This window comes from Cupressus sempervirens, chromosome 4, assembly GCF_028749045.1.
Source record: "Cupressus sempervirens isolate cs-2001-9-10 chromosome 4, ASM2874904v1, whole genome shotgun sequence".
Taxonomy (NCBI): Eukaryota; Viridiplantae; Streptophyta; class Pinopsida; order Cupressales; family Cupressaceae; genus Cupressus; species Cupressus sempervirens.
This window is the reverse complement of record NC_143121.1, coordinates 261,726,884-261,744,079: the sequence shown is the minus strand read 5'-3', so window position 1 is coordinate 261,744,079 and position 17,196 is coordinate 261,726,884. Positions and strand designations below refer to the sequence as shown.

General features: G+C 36.9%; 1 protein-coding gene across 2 annotated transcripts in view; it reads right to left on the bottom strand.

Moving 5' to 3' along the window:
• The window catches only part of LOC149560986 (uncharacterized), a 232,320-nt gene that overhangs the window by 135,219 nt on the left and 79,905 nt on the right, over nt 1–17,196 (bottom strand). The window lies entirely within an intron of this gene.

Below are 17,196 nucleotides of genomic sequence, written 5' to 3'. Positions count from 1 at the left end.
TCCTCTCCAACAAAATGAAGTAGCTAGCATATCGAGTCTCCATAGGCTTGAGGAATTTTTTTTGGAAAATATCCTAAATAATGCAAGAGATGTGTGATGATTGCAAATAAACATTTGCACGTCTCTAGCCTCAAACACCATAGTCTTTATCCAATCAATTTTCCCAAAGTCCTTCAAGGTGTTATTCGATGCATGTACACAACATGGGGTCCAAAAAATGTGTCTATAGGTGCTCTCTACTATCAATCCAGCTGATTTACACACACGGGCTGAATTAGTGACTACTTGCACAACATTTGAAGTCCCTACCTCTTCTATAGCATCCTTCAAAATCTGAAATTGGAAGGATGCATCCTTCTTTTTTCCCGAACAATCAATGGCTCTAAGAAAATAGGCCCCTGCTGTACTAGTGACAATAAGATTGATGAGTGGCCGATGTTTGATATCGGTCCAACCATCCATGATAATAGAACATCCATCACTCATCCATGTTTGCCTCATATCCTCCATCAAAATGTTTACTTTTGAGTACTCTTTGTCAAGGATAGTGGTGCGTAATTTAGTCTCTCCTGGTGGTACAAATGAGGGACCAGCAGCATAAATATCTTTGCACATTTGTTTATAGAATGAGGAATGAGAAACATGGTATGGTATTTGCCATGAGCAACAAGAAATTTGCCAATGGACTCTTCAGCTCTATCTTTTGCTTGTATGTTAAATAAATCAGCCACATTAGTATCTCTCTTAGTCTTGGCCTTTCCCTTCCCTTTACTAACAGTGCTAGTGGGAGTCAATGAGCGTGTGGGTGTGCTACTCATAGGACCCCCGGATTTCAATAACTCCCCCTACACATACAACCTATTGGCCTCAAGTTTTTCTTCCTCCGTAATTTTTTTGCAACCTTTCACCCCTTGCCCACCTATCCATAAAAGATGGCAATACACTCTTGTGTAGCTCCCAAAATAATGCTTCTTACATAAATGACACTCCCATTCCCTACTACCCCCCGAATTTTTCTTCTTATTCTTGTCTACTTTTGTGGCAAATTGTAGGAGAGGTTTCTTAGGGTTGAATGGGCCTTTGGCATATTGTTTTCGGGCTTTGGAAGGGCACTCAAATGGATTAGGCATTGCATCTTCCATAGGGACATCTACATTAGGCTCATCAATGGCTGCCCTAAGTCTTTTTCTTGGTCTTTGTAATTGTGACACTTGAGTTTCTTGCATGGCAACTTCCATGCTATCACTACTTCCCTCACTCTCACTGCTGCTCATGTTTTTGCCTTTGGATTTTACAATGATTTATAGTATACTGCTGCAAGTTATAGAAAAAAAAAATATTTCAATGTTCCATTAACATGCCCTCTCTATGTCATTGAAAAAAATGAAAAATGACAACAAACAACAATGAAGTTTGAATCAAACAAAAAGAAAATAAAAAACATACCTGGAATGAAGTAGAAATGAAGGCAAAACTCTTCCACCTCCAAAACACACTCCTCTTTTGTTGTTGTTGAATGTTCAATGTTTTCCTCTTCCTCTTCCCAACTTGCAAACAACTCCAAATGAGCAATGAACTCCAACTTTAACTATTTAAGAAGACACATTAGGGTTAACAACTTAACATCCATGTGGGCCCTAGGCAGAATAGAAAAGACAATTTTTTTTTTTAAAACCATTCTTTTTAACTTTTTAACTCACCCGCGGCCGGCTGGAAAATAGGGGACGGCGTGGGAAAAAGGGTACGGGCGAGGGACGGGAACGCCGTCCCCGGTACGGAAATCTGTACCCATGTTTCCTATGAAACTTTTTTTGGCGTTTCCGAGACCGTCCCCTTTCCCCTCAAAAAGGGACGTCGCAGGGTACGGCCAAAATCCATACCCGCGTCCCCGTTTCGTACCCGGTACGAGTACTAGGGTACAGAGGCAGGGGACGCGTCCCTGTGGAGCATAGGATTTTTCCCATGCAAATGTTGAAACTTCCTCTGGTATAACCATAGATATAGAAAATTAAAGGTGCTCAATTTGACTCTAGTAATTTAACAGTGAAATATAATTTCCAACACACTTAGTTCAAAGCTAAATGAAAGTGCCTTCTAGTATGAGGTTTGCAATTCTGTTGATTCTTTTACAATCTCAATGCATAACAAAGTCTTCCTGCAAGGGTTGATGGGATAGCTCGTCTGAGCTAATGGGTGGGAAGCTATATTATTTGAAACAATTACAGAAACATGGTGTTCTTTGAATAAGCTTTCAATTCTAGGCCATATCAAGCTACATTTAAAGATGATAAACCTTGTAGTATGAGGTTTGCAATTATGTTGGTTCTTTAACAATCTCAAAACATAACAAAGTCTTCCCGCAAAGGGTTGGTAGGATAGCTCGTTTGAGCCAATGGGCAAGAAGCTATATTATTTGAAAGAATTACAGAAACATGATGTTCTTTGAATGAGCTTTCAATAAAAAAGATTCTAGGCCATATCAAGGTACATTTAAAGATGGTGGATCTTTAGGGTGATTGCAAAGTAACAAGGATTCGAGCAAGCTACAAAACTAATAGATTCCAATGAAGCGTCATGTGGTAAATATCAATTACCTCAAGTCCAAAACTTCCAAACCTTAAGTGTGCGAGACAATATTAGATGGTTCAGTTATAATATCAGAGTACTGACAAAAAATCCTTCTGATACTTATTGTGGCATGAAGGTTGTATGACAATTTTCAGTGATGATTCACAAAGGTTGAGCGGATAATCCTCATAGATGCAATCATAAAAGAGGGATTGTTGTTTTCATAATAAGTATTGATGTTGGATGTTAAGTTGTTCATTTCGGTACTCGAATGCATTTACAATCAAGACATTGTGGGTTGTAATTCTATTGAGACTAAAGATTGAAAAATACTTACCATCTTCCGGTTGGTAGAATTTGACAATTTATGTACTGAGATGTTGAGACATTGTTGAAGTGAATTTTTTTATCAATACAAGTTTTGCATTCAATTAATTTTATGTATAATCTGAGGAAGGAAAAGGTGAGTAAGGCAGGTTCAAAAAAAATATTAGACTTAAAAATCATATCAGCAAATTACTCTTTGAGACAAGTAAAAAACTTGGCCTGGAACCACAAACCAGAGAAAATGATCTTATCACATTGATTCAATTGGAAGGATGTTTGACCATGGTCAATCAATCACCTCCTGAACTTTTACAGGTTACTCTTGTGCCTATAGTGTTTATTTTGAATCCTCACACATGGTTGAAGCACTCAGATAGTGAGATAAGATTGTTGACTACTTCTTGTCTAATGGAGGTCATAAGAATTTTAACACAACAAGAACTTTGTGAAGAAGACATCAAGGAGGTAATTTAACTCATTGTTGATAGTTTTCAAAATCTCGAGAGTAGCAGTAGTCGTCATTTCTGTAGAAGGGTTGCTATACTAAAATCATTTGCAGATATTAGGTTGAGCAATTTACTACTTGACTTGGGATTGTATGATTTAATACATAACATGTTTTACAATCTATTAGGCGCAATCATAGGAGAACACGATGTAGATGTTGCCGTAACCATGGAAGATATTATGGTTATGACAATTAATGAGAGTGATGCTCATTTCCAGCCACTTTACAAATGTTGTTGGCAATTTCAAACAGAGAAAAAAAGGCTTCAAAAGTTGCTTGCAACTTGGTCAACAAGGGTCTCAAAAAGTGTGAGCCAAAAATTGAGGAGTACAAACAACAGAGGGCTAAAGAAGAACTGAAGGCAAGGGAATTACAGGTTGTAGAATCTCACACAATGAGTAAGAACCGAATGAGGAAAAGACAGATTTGTTTTACTTGCAAGCATATCTGGTCACTTGATCATACTTGTGAGGAAAACAAGGAAGAGGAGTCAGCTCAAGAAGTGGAGATCAGTGTTGAGGAGGTTGAGGACTCGTTAGTCCAACTTCAACATGATGAAGATCATGAGAGAGATTCTACTATGGATAATGCTAAGGATTGTACTATCAATGAATCTAAGACAATACAAATGAAGATAGAGAAAAATTCTGAAAATGGTGCAGCTGAAAATGAATCTGGTATTCAAAATCTAGAACAAGATGATGTTACTATAGGGGCTCATTTAAATTACCAATCAAAATTTCATTTCAGTTTGATGATTTCCAAGCATATAATTTGGAGGACAAGCTGGAAGTATCAAATGATATGGTCATTGCAGCCTTAGTGCATATTGACGAGACCCATAAACACATTGAAGAAACCATGTGAGAAGTTTAAGGTATTGAAAAGGAGAAGGGAATGATAAATGGAATCAATAGTGCAAACCTTCACACTCTAAACAAAGCATTGGAAAGAATGAAATCAGATTACTTGAAGTTGCTCAAAGACAAGGATATGGCTATCCAACATCCTAAATGGGTTGCCAAATGAAATTTCACAAGTGGTATCTCCTAAGGAAAACTCAAAATCCCTACAAACAAGAATCAAACATTTTATCAAACACAATAGCAAATCCATCTAAAAACAAGGAAACTTCTACCATATCCAACCCAATCAAACATCTCAGGAGGATCAAAAGATGTAATTTACATGGAAGGAATCTTGAGCAAACGAAAAATTAACGAAATTGAGATTTCACTAAATCAAGATATGGTCAAATAGTCACGATGATGTGATGACGACCTCAATAGTGGAGATATTGATTTGATAGTGATGCTAAGCCATGTTGCACAATGAAGAGTCGTACCTTAGCAACTCTGGATGGATCTAACAAAGACACCATCCAAGTGAAAGGAATCATGCAAGGACAAGACACAATAATTCTCTTTGATAGTGGATCTACCCAAAATTCAATAAACAATACACTTGTCACCTCACAATGAATCCCTATTTATAAAAAAAAATCCATTGATGTCAAGTTGGCTAATGGAACTTTACAACGTAAAACCTTAACGCTAATGCTAGAAATTGTCGCAGATGAATATCTACTCACAAGAAATTTACAACTCATGGAATTAGGGAAAATCAATATCATCCTTGGTAGTCAATGGATGAAAACAATTGGTAGCTTCTAGGAGAAAATTAAAACCCTTAGGGAAAATCAATATCATCCTTGGTAGTCAATGGATGAAAACAATTGGTAGCTTCTAGGAGAAAATTAAAACCCTTAACTTTGGATGGATCTAACAAAGACACCATCCAAGTGAAAGGAATCATGCAAGGACAAGACACAATAATTCTCTTTGATAGTGGATCTACCCAAAATTCAATAAACAATACACTTGTCACCTCACAATGAATCTCTATTTATAAAAAAAATCCATTGATGTCAAGTTGGCTAATGGAACTTTACAATGTAAAACCTTAACGCTAATGCTAGAAATTGTCGCAAATGAATATCTACTCACAAGAAATTTACAACTCATGGAATTAGGGAAAATCAATATCATCCTTGGTAGTCAATGGATGAAAACAATTGGTAGCTTCTAGGAGAACATTAAAACCCTTAACTTAAAACTCAAGGTAAACATGTCAAAGTACATCCTACATGGGTTTCCAATTGAAATTCAACAAGCAGTATATCCTAAAGAAAACTTGTGTTCCCTTTGGCATTTTAAAAGGGATCATACAAATGAGAATCAAACATTCCATAGCATGTAGTAGCAAAGCCATCTTAAAACAAAGAAATTGCTACCGTATCCAACCCAATCAAACATCTCAAGAGGATCAAAACTAAAAGCATCAAAGGAATATCGAATGGCATACATAGCAAAATCCCTAAACTCTTTGAATGTTGAAGTCAAAAGGAAAAACAATGGAATTACCCATTACCTCTTCAACTACCAAGCCCATCAAGGAGGAAGCGAGTTGATAATATCCTCATATCCTTAAAACTAATTATTTTCAAACAATCAAGTTCTTCAAAGATAAAGGAGGGGCAGTCCTTGAAGCACTATACCCAGTAAAATTTACTAGGAAATAGCATCGACTTAATACAATAAAGTTGAGCAAAACATGAATAAGGAATAGTAATTCATAAACTAACTTGAATTTTTAAGAGGTTGATAACACAGTTATTTGATTAGGCTTAAAAATATACTAGGAAATAGCAGCGACCTAATACGCAAACCATGAATAAGGAATAGTAATTCATAAACTAACTTGAATTTTTTAGAGGTTGATAACATAGTTGTTTCATTAGGCTAAAAAAATTGCTAATAAATGAGTAATTATATACAAACGAAGAGGTTTTATTTTGTTGAAGGTATGACCTATTACTATACACTTCCCTTGAAACGAAGAGTGATTTCCTTTAAAAATAGGCTCCTTTGGTAAGGGTATAAATGGAGATATGTGAAGGGGATGGAATATAGATCGGAAAATTAGAAAACAAGAACACCAATTAGAAAACAAGAAACAATAATCAAAATTTGAAGTGTGTAAACAGAAAACACATAATCAGGAGAAGACTCTCATTAGTATGATTCAGACTTGTTATAGTGGCATACTTAGCACGTCCAATAACATACAAAGTTTAGGTCAAGGCACTACACTGAAGTACACTTCAAGAGGCTATCAAAAGTCAAGTGACATGGATCTATTACTGTAGTGGGAAAAGTTCCACTAAGGGAAATATCAAAACCTAAAGATCAAAATAATCTAAAAGGAACGAAGACGAAAAAAGATGTAATTTACGTGGAAGGAATCTTGAGCAAACGACAAATTCACGAAATTGAGATTTCACTAAATCAAGATATGGTCAAATAGTCATGATGATGTGATGATGACCTCAATAGTGGAGATATTGATTTGATAGTGATGCTAAGCCACGTTGCACAACAAAGAGTTGTACCTTAGCAACTTTGGATGGATCTAACAAAGACATTATCCAAGTGAAAGGAATCATGCAAGGACAAGACACAATAATTCTCTTTGATAGTGGGTCTACCACAAGTTGGGTTTACTCAATTGACCACAAGATCGTCGTCAATCTACAATGTGCAATATTGGAGGAGATTCATGTAAACTATGTTGAGCGGCAAAAATAGAGAATCATGGTTCAGAAACATACATATATCGTATTCATAGAGAGTGCATATACAAATGGATATTGCGTGTATGACAACAATACAACCCTGCATGAAGAGTTTTCCATGGACTAACAATGAAATTAAAAGAATAGTGAAGAATCCTCGTAGAAGAGAGCGGAGGAAAGATTGGGAAATTTTTGTACCAAGCAACCAGTAGATTCAGAACCTTATATTATATTCAGTGCAACAATCAACGAATGAGAGAGGAATGATCAGATAAAATACGAGATGTCGACATATCAAAATTATATAAAGATTATAACGACTAAAGTTCCAAATATCACCACTGCATAAATCACCAATAGTCGAATGTCGAGTGGAATTACGTTGGAGCACTCACGTATAGAAGTTGGTTTATCCTTATGATTGAACAAAAGCATCACAACAAATACATATTAGAGTCTTATAACAAATCCCAAGCATAAAAGGTGGGCTTGAAATCAAATATTTAGGATGCCACAGAGAATTAAGAGTAGAACGAATAATAAACAAATAGAAAATATATGGTGAAATGGCATGTCATCATTATCAAAGGAGCAAATAAATGCAGGGAAGCATTCAACAACTTCATACATATGGTGGATATATGTGCATGATAATATAACTAAAGTGGTACAATGGGGAGCAATTGCATCGGCAGACAAGAACACATAGTTTTTCATTGGTTGGATACAGATGTGATAGGGGAGCTAATTATAAACGCATCCATCATATGAGGCATGTCCAACAAACATTAAAGAATCAAAAATTGTATGAAGAATATGGGCCCGTTTAAAGACATGGCATTGGTATGAACATTACGAGGATCAAATTAAAGGAAGATCCCAAGTAGGTTAAATACAAAAATTAGAAAGGTTATAAGTTGCAACCTTGAGGAACAAAATTGGAATTAAAGAGAAATTTAATTAAAGTGAAGTCCCATTATGACCACATTGGAGATCAATATCATTGGCATCAGATCATTGAAATTACATCATACCGCACTTGGTTTCAAATCTATTCATGCAGCAATATTCATATCAGGTGAGATGACTTCATAGCAGAATAACACACATTAAACACCCTATATTGACAACTATTGGAAGTACACCCTTGCACAATGTTATGCCAATCACGATATATCTTAGCGAGGCAACCAGTGATTTCATATCATATTTGGAGCAGCACATTCACAAAGGCATCTTATTGTTCAAAGACAACATCAGTTTGATCCAACTTTCTGATTTTGGGGATCATTCTAGGCAAAAACAGCAAATACACATGTTGTTAATGCTCATCCATCCTCATAAATAGTTATAGACTTCATATATCGATCCTTTTTAGGAAGGCCATATTGAATTCATACTACGATCAGTGGATATAACCTTAGAGACATATCATCCATCATTTGATACAAAAGACTCGTATGATTGCAGAAAAATAATCTGCAAACTCCTTAGCAATCATGCACAAATCATACTCCTGCAGCAACATCATATCTGACAGTAATAATATCTTTGCGCCTCTTTCTAATTTGACAATCCATATCTTGCAATTGGTGAGACCATCACAGGGTCACATTTGTTTGTACAAAGGCTACTGCAGCTTGGCACAGCACAGTCAATTACATAGCTTGACTCGATAAGCAGCTCAATCTTATCAACAACATTCAAAATTGAATCAGCACTGCAGTCACACATTGCCCGGTATCTACTCCTTCCAATGCAAATACTAATCATTGGAAGACCAATTGTACTATAATTTGCATTCTGATAATAAAAACAATCTCTGGTTTTGGCTCTCATTTGTTTACAATTTGTAATTTTGTCTATTTTAGTACTTGACAAATATTTCAAATATAGCAAATTAACAAATAACAGTCATTGAACATTTATCTTAGTGTGTTTAATCATAAACATCCCTAGTCTTACGAGCCATGATTGAGCTGCTATACAAGATATGTTGTGAAGAGGACCAATATGGCCCCTTCAGATTTAGAGAGAAAGTTGTCTTAGCTTCATCACTAACATGTACCATCTTATCTATTCATGACAACTTTCCTGATTTAAGATCCATGAATTGGATGGTATCTATTCAATCCCCATAGTCAACTTTTTCATTTCATGCATGATAAACTTTTAAGTCAAAGAAACCAACCTCACCTCGCCTTGCCATGTAATATATGGATGAAAAATCAAAGTGTAAGATGGATCACTAGAACATTCATCCCATCACCTTTAGAACTCTTAAATCACTTTCATACATAGCATTCCCCATACTCCTGCTTGTGGCATGCACTCTCACTCGCATTGGATAGCCCCAACTAGAAAATCAAATGTGGAGTAATATTTAAAAGACCATGTCCATTAGTTCCCTATCATGTATAATATCCAATAAGCATCCCTAAGAATTCTTATGTGTAGTGCATATAACATCCTTTACATTATAGAAAACTATTGTGCCATTCCTCTCTATGTTAGTGGTGGCAGTGAGCCAATGTCCTTTGTAGGATTCGCAACATGGCTTAACCACTACTTGTGATTCTATAAGACTATTGGTTGTATTGGGCATTGATAGGTCGATCTTTTGGTGCAATGCAACCCCGTCCTTTGTAACAATTGGTATTAGAGCTTACTCACAAGTTTGAATCTCACAAGCCATGGAAAGAGACACTAGGAGGGGGATTGTTGGCAAAGGGTCAGCATCCCTCGCAGGATTTGCGACATGGCTTAACCGCCTCCTTTGGTTTTATAAGACTATTGGTTGTATTGGGCATTGACAGGTCAATCTTTTGGTGCAACAGCAACCCTGTCCTTTCTAACAATTAGGTCTCATTCTCATTTGTTGCATCTCTTGTGTTATAAATGTTTTTGTCTTCCTTCAATCCTTTTCTATTAGATGGGTAGTCATGAGTCATAAGAGGAGAGAAACAGATGAAGGATACTATCACTCATCTAAGAGGGAATTTTCATGTGCCCAGATCTAAAAGTTAGTTTTTCCCATTTTAGAGGGCTTTTTGATTTCCTCATCTAGGTTTCTAAATCACCGTTAGAGCTTTTAATAGCTTTGGAAGGTTAATATTTTAAGGTAAATAGCCCCTATGAAAAAGCACTCAACCTCTTGATTTGGGGAAGAGTTGGCCTTGTAAGGATAGGCTATTTTATCAATACTATTATGATGGATTCTCTTTTAAATTGGTTTAAATCTAGGCTATTTTATTAATACCATTATGATGGATTCTCTTTTAAATTGGTTTAAATCCCCAATCAAAAAGATGTTTTATAACAGCCAACGAAGCATGTACAATTCTTGAGTTGAATACCTAATCAAATCTAAAGGTGTCTTAAAAAACAAACGAGGAAGTACGTTTTATTCTAGTAGGTTGCATCTCCCTTCACACTCTAAGGAAAACATATTAATAAATCCATGGAATCGTGGCATATTTTTTCTTCAAGGCACAATTCAATCCCTACTATGAGAAAAGCATGACTTTGACTATAGATATAGAGTGGTATCTCCATGCCCACAAATGGAGTTTGTTGCTGAGGCTACCAATGTCCCACAAATTCCCACTCTATCTTGTTCCATTGTCATATGATGCATATGAAATATTGAGTGGAGAACGTTATCTAGTTTCATCAACTTATGCATTCTATGATCTATTTTGTTCCATCGTCTTATCTTATTGATCCTTATTAAAAAGTAATTGGAAAATATTTGCGTGTTATTAACAGAGACCGAGAGGCCTATATATACAAAAGAATGAAACGATGTTTCCTTAGGAAACGATCGTAAAGAATAGAAACATTCTATTCTAGCTAAAAGAAAGCTAAAGACTAACTAATATTAGAAACATTCTAATATTTACAATAGATTACAAATTGATAACCATTAACAAATAATAGAAGCTTATCTATTATCGTAATACCCTCCCTTAATGGTTAATCTATCCACAACATTAAGTTGTCCTCTGAATTTAACAAACTTATCAAGATCAAGAGGCTTGGTGAGAATGTCTGTAATCTGATCCGTGGTAGGAACATACTGTAAGTTTATTGTCCTATCTTCAACCAGCTGTCGTATATAGTTACAATGAACATCGACATGCTTGGTTCGTTCATGGAAGACTCAATTCTGTGCTAATTCGATAATGTCTTCGTTATCAACAAACAGAGTGGTCAATCCTACTGGTGACATCTACAAATCCCCAAGCATCTGACGAATCCAAACAGCTTTGCAACCTGCCTTGACTATCCATCTGTATTCAGCCTCTATAGAGGAGAGAGAAACTGTCTGCTGCTTCTTACTAGTCCATGTGACGACACCTGATCCCAAACTGAACACATCCAAAAGTTGACATTGTATCATCAACAGAGCCTACCCAATCTGAAACTGTGAACCCATTGAGCCTAGGATTAGAACTTTGAGAGTAAAGAAGTCCATAATCTGAAGTGCCCTTCACATAACGAAGCACACACTTCGCTTCCATCCAATGATCAGCCTTGGGAGCTGTCATAAAGCGTGAGATATAGCTAACTGCGAAGCTAATATCAGGCCTAGTAGCATAGCGGTAGATGAGGCTACCTACTAGTTGCTTGCATGTAGTGTCATCAACGGGAGGAGAATATAACTTGGTTGATAACTTGAGACCTTTCTCCATGGGTGTAGATGCAAGCTTGCATACGGAATTTGTCTAACAGAACCCTGGCATATTTGAACTACGAGATGAATATACCAAAGGACTGTTGCCAAACCTCAACACCTAGGCAATAGTGCATGAGCCCAAGGTCAGTCATATCAAAAGACTGACATAAACTCTGTTTGATTCCCTAAATCAAAGATGTCGAACTACCAGTGATGATACACTCATCCACATAAATAACCAAAAGGATGATGTTACTGTCAGTAGTCTTAATGTATAAATTTGAGTCTGAAGAACTCCTCTGGAAGCCTTGATCACTTAGGTACTTATCAATTTTCATGTACCATACCCTAGGGGCCTACTTTGAAACCAAGAGGTTGTGTCATGTTGACCTCTTCATGGAGATCACACTCTTGACGTCCATATAATGGACCTTCCAACCAAATTGTGCTGCCATGGCTAAGACTAATCTGATTGTGCTCATATTTGCAGTAGGAGCAAAGTTCTCCTCATAATCAATACCCTAAAGTTGAGAAAAGCCCTTTGCAACTAAACAAGCTTTGTACTTATCCAAAGTACCATCACATTTGTATTTTATTTTGTAAACCCATTTGCAGCCAATAGGTTTCTTCTTTGGTGGAAGATCAGAAAGGAACAAAGGTCTCCTCATAATCAATACCCTGATGTTGAAAAAAGCCTGTTGCGACTAAACGAGCTTTGTACTTATCCAAAGTACCATCGGATTTGTATTTGATTTTGTAAACACATTTGCAACCAACAAGATTCTTCCCTAGTGGAAGATCAGAAAGGACCCAGATGTTATTCTTCTGCAGGCTCTAGTGTTCAAATGTCATGGCTTATTCCCATTCTGAAATTCCTTTAGCCTCGAAATATGTTTGAGGTTCAAAGACACTATGAATGTTGGCCTTGAGTGGAAAGTTAACAAACCCTATAGGTTTTCTCTTTTTCTGAGCAATTTTCCTAGCAATGAGCTCATCATCACGAAGATCAGCAAGTGTCTTAGCCCACCACTTAGGCCAGAGAGGAGAATGACCAACATTAGTATCAGGATATGCTCTATGATCAGGTTTCTCATCTAAAGAATCTGGATCAAACTCATGTAAAGCATCGACAAATCTGGGTGATCTTGCCGAAGAAGTTGGAGGTGTCTGTACAGGGATCACTAGTATAACTGAAGTTGCAGGCGATACTGGAGCCCTCCCATCAGGTGGACCTAATGGAATCCTAACTCCCAAATCATGAGCCTTGATAGGTTGGTTTGTTGGATCAAGAACATGAGAAATAAGCATGAATAGTCCTCATTGCTCCTCAAAGACTACATCACGACTATAGAGGAGACGAGATGTTTCAATGTTGATCAAGCGGCAAGCATTGTAAAAACTATTGTAACTGGAAAGCATGAGTTTTTGACTCTTGGCATCCAACTCAATGCCTGACACATCAAGGATCCAAACAAAAGTAATGGAGCCAAAAACCTTTAGGTGACTGATTCTAGGCTTGCAACCTGACTAGGCCTCTTCCAAAGTTTTACATTTGACTACCACTATGGGTAACTTGTTCAAAAGATAAAATGCAGTATTAACTGCTTCCACCCAGAACTTCTTTGGAACATGTATGTGTTCAAGCATGGAGCAAGCCATCTCAGTGATTATTTTATTCCTACGTTCAACTACATTGTTCTATTATGGTGTGTGTAGTTAACAGGCATTTGATGCCATGAGTATCTAGGAAGCTAGAGAATTCATTAGAACAAAATTATTGTTGTGAAGTTTTCACACCATCGCCCCAAAATTTTTGGGGACCCCCTTTTTTTCGATCGCCTTGGCAATAATTTTTGTAGTTGTCCAAAAAATTTCGATCTTAGAAAATTTTACTTATTGGACGCCTTCAGGTCAAGAGGGAGGAGGTTAAATTTATTTTTCACCCGGTTTTAAATTTGATTTTCCAGAACAACTAATTTTATCCTTAGGCCAAACAAATTTCAAAGAACAACACTTCGCAAGATAAAATTGTAAATTTTCTACTTAGATGATTTATTTTTGAAAATTTTGGATACAATTGTATAAACTTGAGTAATTTTCAAAAAATGAAATTTTTGTTAGATTTGGGTTTTTTGGAAAATCTTGAATTTTTTCGGTGAAAAAAAAATTAACTTTGTGATGGTGAAATCAAATTGCAAAATCGATTTTGGATTCTAGAGAAATGATTTATTTCTATTAAAAAATTAAAATTGCTTAGCAAATCAATTTAGATTAAATTGCAAAAATTGGAATTAAATGGATTAAATTTGCCTTGAAGATTTTAGAGTCTTTAAAGAAATTAGTAATTGAAAATTGAAAAAATCAATTTTAACTTGCCAAATCCAATTTTTAATGATTACTAAATCGTCATTAAATGAAAACGTTTAGCATCTCCAAGGCTTTATTTATTTTATTTTTGCAATTTTGGTCTAACCGGCAATTTAAAAATACAAATTTCATTGTGGCAAAATTAATTTTTAGCTTATCATTTAATCCGGGCCAGAATTGTGCATTAATTAATGTTTTTTTCTCTCCTAGGCGCAAGTCGGCCAGCTAGAGAAGGCAAGTGAATTGGGTATAAGAGGGATCTCCTTCCCCTTACCTCCTCATTCATTCCATCCTCCTCTTCCATGCTTAGGCAAATTTTGAGGAAGGCAGCAATTTTTCTTAAAGCGATTTTTTTCCAGATTTTGGCATTCTTGCAAAGGTGGATTTCCATTGTTGGCAATCTGATTTTTTTCCATGAAGGCTGCATTTCTGCCCTAGGCAGCTTCTTGTGGCAAATCAAAATTTCTTGCCCTAAGGCGATTTTTGTGGAGCCAAATTTTGCGGAAGACAAAATTTTGATTTTCTAGAGGGGCTACGATTTTCTCCTAGAGATTGGACGATTTTGTTGGTGAAGAAAACAAGTAATAAAGTCTGATTTTTTGGCACATGCATGGGCAATTTCAAGTGGACAAAATTCTGATTTCTTCAGCTAGGGCATCAATATTTGCAAGGGGCTTGAAACTCTTAGGTCTGACCCGGCCATTGGTAAAGGTAAGTTCAATTCATTTAAAGTTGAAAATGGTCCTTAAGCAGATTTCTCTCTTTTGTTCTTGGCTACTTTTGCTTCTCTTAGTTCTTCTTGCATTCATCATCCCATTCTAGGTTGAAGATTGGAGATTGATAAGTGTAGAATCCATGATAGGACATTTGAAGAGGCAGAAATAAGCTAGACCACCCTACAAATGAAGTTAAGAGATATAAGTGTAGTTCATCCTAAGGCAACGGCGAGGCAGAAATAAATGGTAGTCCCACCCCTAGGTTGAAGATTGGAGATTGTTAAGTGTAGTGATAGGGCTTGGTGAGGCAGAAATAACTGTAGAATCCATCGATAGAGAAAAAGTTGGAGATCGATAAGGGTAGTCCATATTACTTAGAACGAAGAGGCAAAAATAAGTGTTTAGGATGGTACATGTTAGTGCAAGCAAGAACCCTAAGAGAACAAATACTAAAAAAAAAAACAAGATATGATGCCCAAAACAACTTTCTTCTCGAAAATGAGGCGAATAATTGATACCAATGTCGGTACAATAAATATGATACAGGTAAAGGAAAGACAATCCCCCATGACAAAGAAGATACACAAATGTGGAATTGTACACACAGCAACTTTTCCTCCTACCTTGCCTTGTCCAGAATTGGTTACGGAGTGCGCATTACGGTTTGATCTAATCAGTAAATCCATCATTTTTGATGAAGGGAAGAGGGTGTTGGCCAACACTGGCGGACAGGCGGTCGAAGAAGCATTTAACATTCCCCAGTACAAGAGCATGACAGTGGTGATGATGGATCAAGCAGCCAAGTCATTTCAGGATAACCAGGAGGCTTATTTCATGCATCTAAAACAGGATTGGCTACACGAGGGAAAGAAAGGAGTAACCAGATCATCGAGGCTCACAATGGCAGATTTCAAATCAGAATATGGCGATCTCATTGTGCTTCTCAGTCAAATCATGGGCCTAGTTCAAGGTATGCAATTCGAAACTGGATGTATTTTTTTATTGATGAAATTCAAAAAAGAAAAGAAGATTTGATTGGGCTAGGATCATAAGCGAGAATCTAGAATTGCAACTTAGAACCGTACAAATCTAAAAGCAATTCTACATGGGATCCTATCTGTTTTACCTAATTGCTAGATTGTATAAAAGTCCAGGACTTGAGGCCTTAAGAGAAATTGGCAATGGGTCGGGGCAATATTTGGTGCATGAATGCTATCCACAGCTTCATTTGCACAACAATTAGTGTGGCGCCTCTGCCATGAAGACAATAAGGGTACAAAGGACACCTGCTAGGAGACTCTCATCGGAAGCAGAAACAAAGATAAATAAGTATGGGAGTTGGTTCATCCAGTTTTCGCAATTCACATACATTAGAGTAGCAGAAAGCACAATTTCTCCCAAGAGGCTTCCAAGATACCCACCCGACAAGGTAGTTTTGATGGAATTGGCTAGGCAACTTGAGCATTATGACAAAATAATGAGACTCAAAGGTAAGACAGGGATTACCTTCTCATTCGAAATTGGCAATGATAGTTACTCCAATCGTGTCGCCTTTGCAGCTACGAAGAAGGAATTGGAATGGTATCATCTAGGGTGGTACAGAGCAAGGCAAGGATTCGATCCTAATGGTCTTATCAAGGTATCTCATGGATATACATTTAAACATGTTCCCACTATAGAAGACTTTTGGGCCAATTCCAAGGATGACTTTCATGTGAGAAAGCTAGCTTTCTCAAGATTGTCGGTGAACATGATGAGAGATATCAAATGGAGAGGCCTTGATATTCCCAATCAACTAGAAGATGATGGAAATGTGTTGAGAGAAGATTATGATACAATAGTAGGAACAGAGTTGAATCTGGTAGATTGGGATGATCATCAGGATCCTTCCTTGGAGGTAGTTACAAGAGCAGTTGATTTGCATACCGAGTCATGGTACAATGAAAGATTAAGGAAGCTACAAAGTCAAAGGATTCCCCTTACTTAGGAGAAGATAAAGCCAAAAGAAGGTCCAGCAAAATCAGTCGGACAAAAGGGTGAAGTAAGTAGTCGGCAACAAGAAACAGTTAGAAGCAAGAAGAGAGCTTTGGAGGTTGAGAAGAGCAAAGAACATCCAGAACATCCAGCAAAGAGATAGCACACAGCACCGTCAAGGGAAAGTATAATTGAGGCTAGAGGCCAAGAAGATAACACAAGTCTACAAAGGACAGCGGTAGAAGTGAGCTCTGATTCAGAGTCAAGTGGTTACAGCAATAGCACCGAGTACTCTCCTCTCTCAGAAAATCAACATGGAGATGACATGGCAGTTACTAGTGAAGAAGGAGATGGGCCGATTGATATAAAGGCAATAAGTTAGGCACCCGAGGCCATTGGTGATGCTCTGTTAGTCGAACCGAAT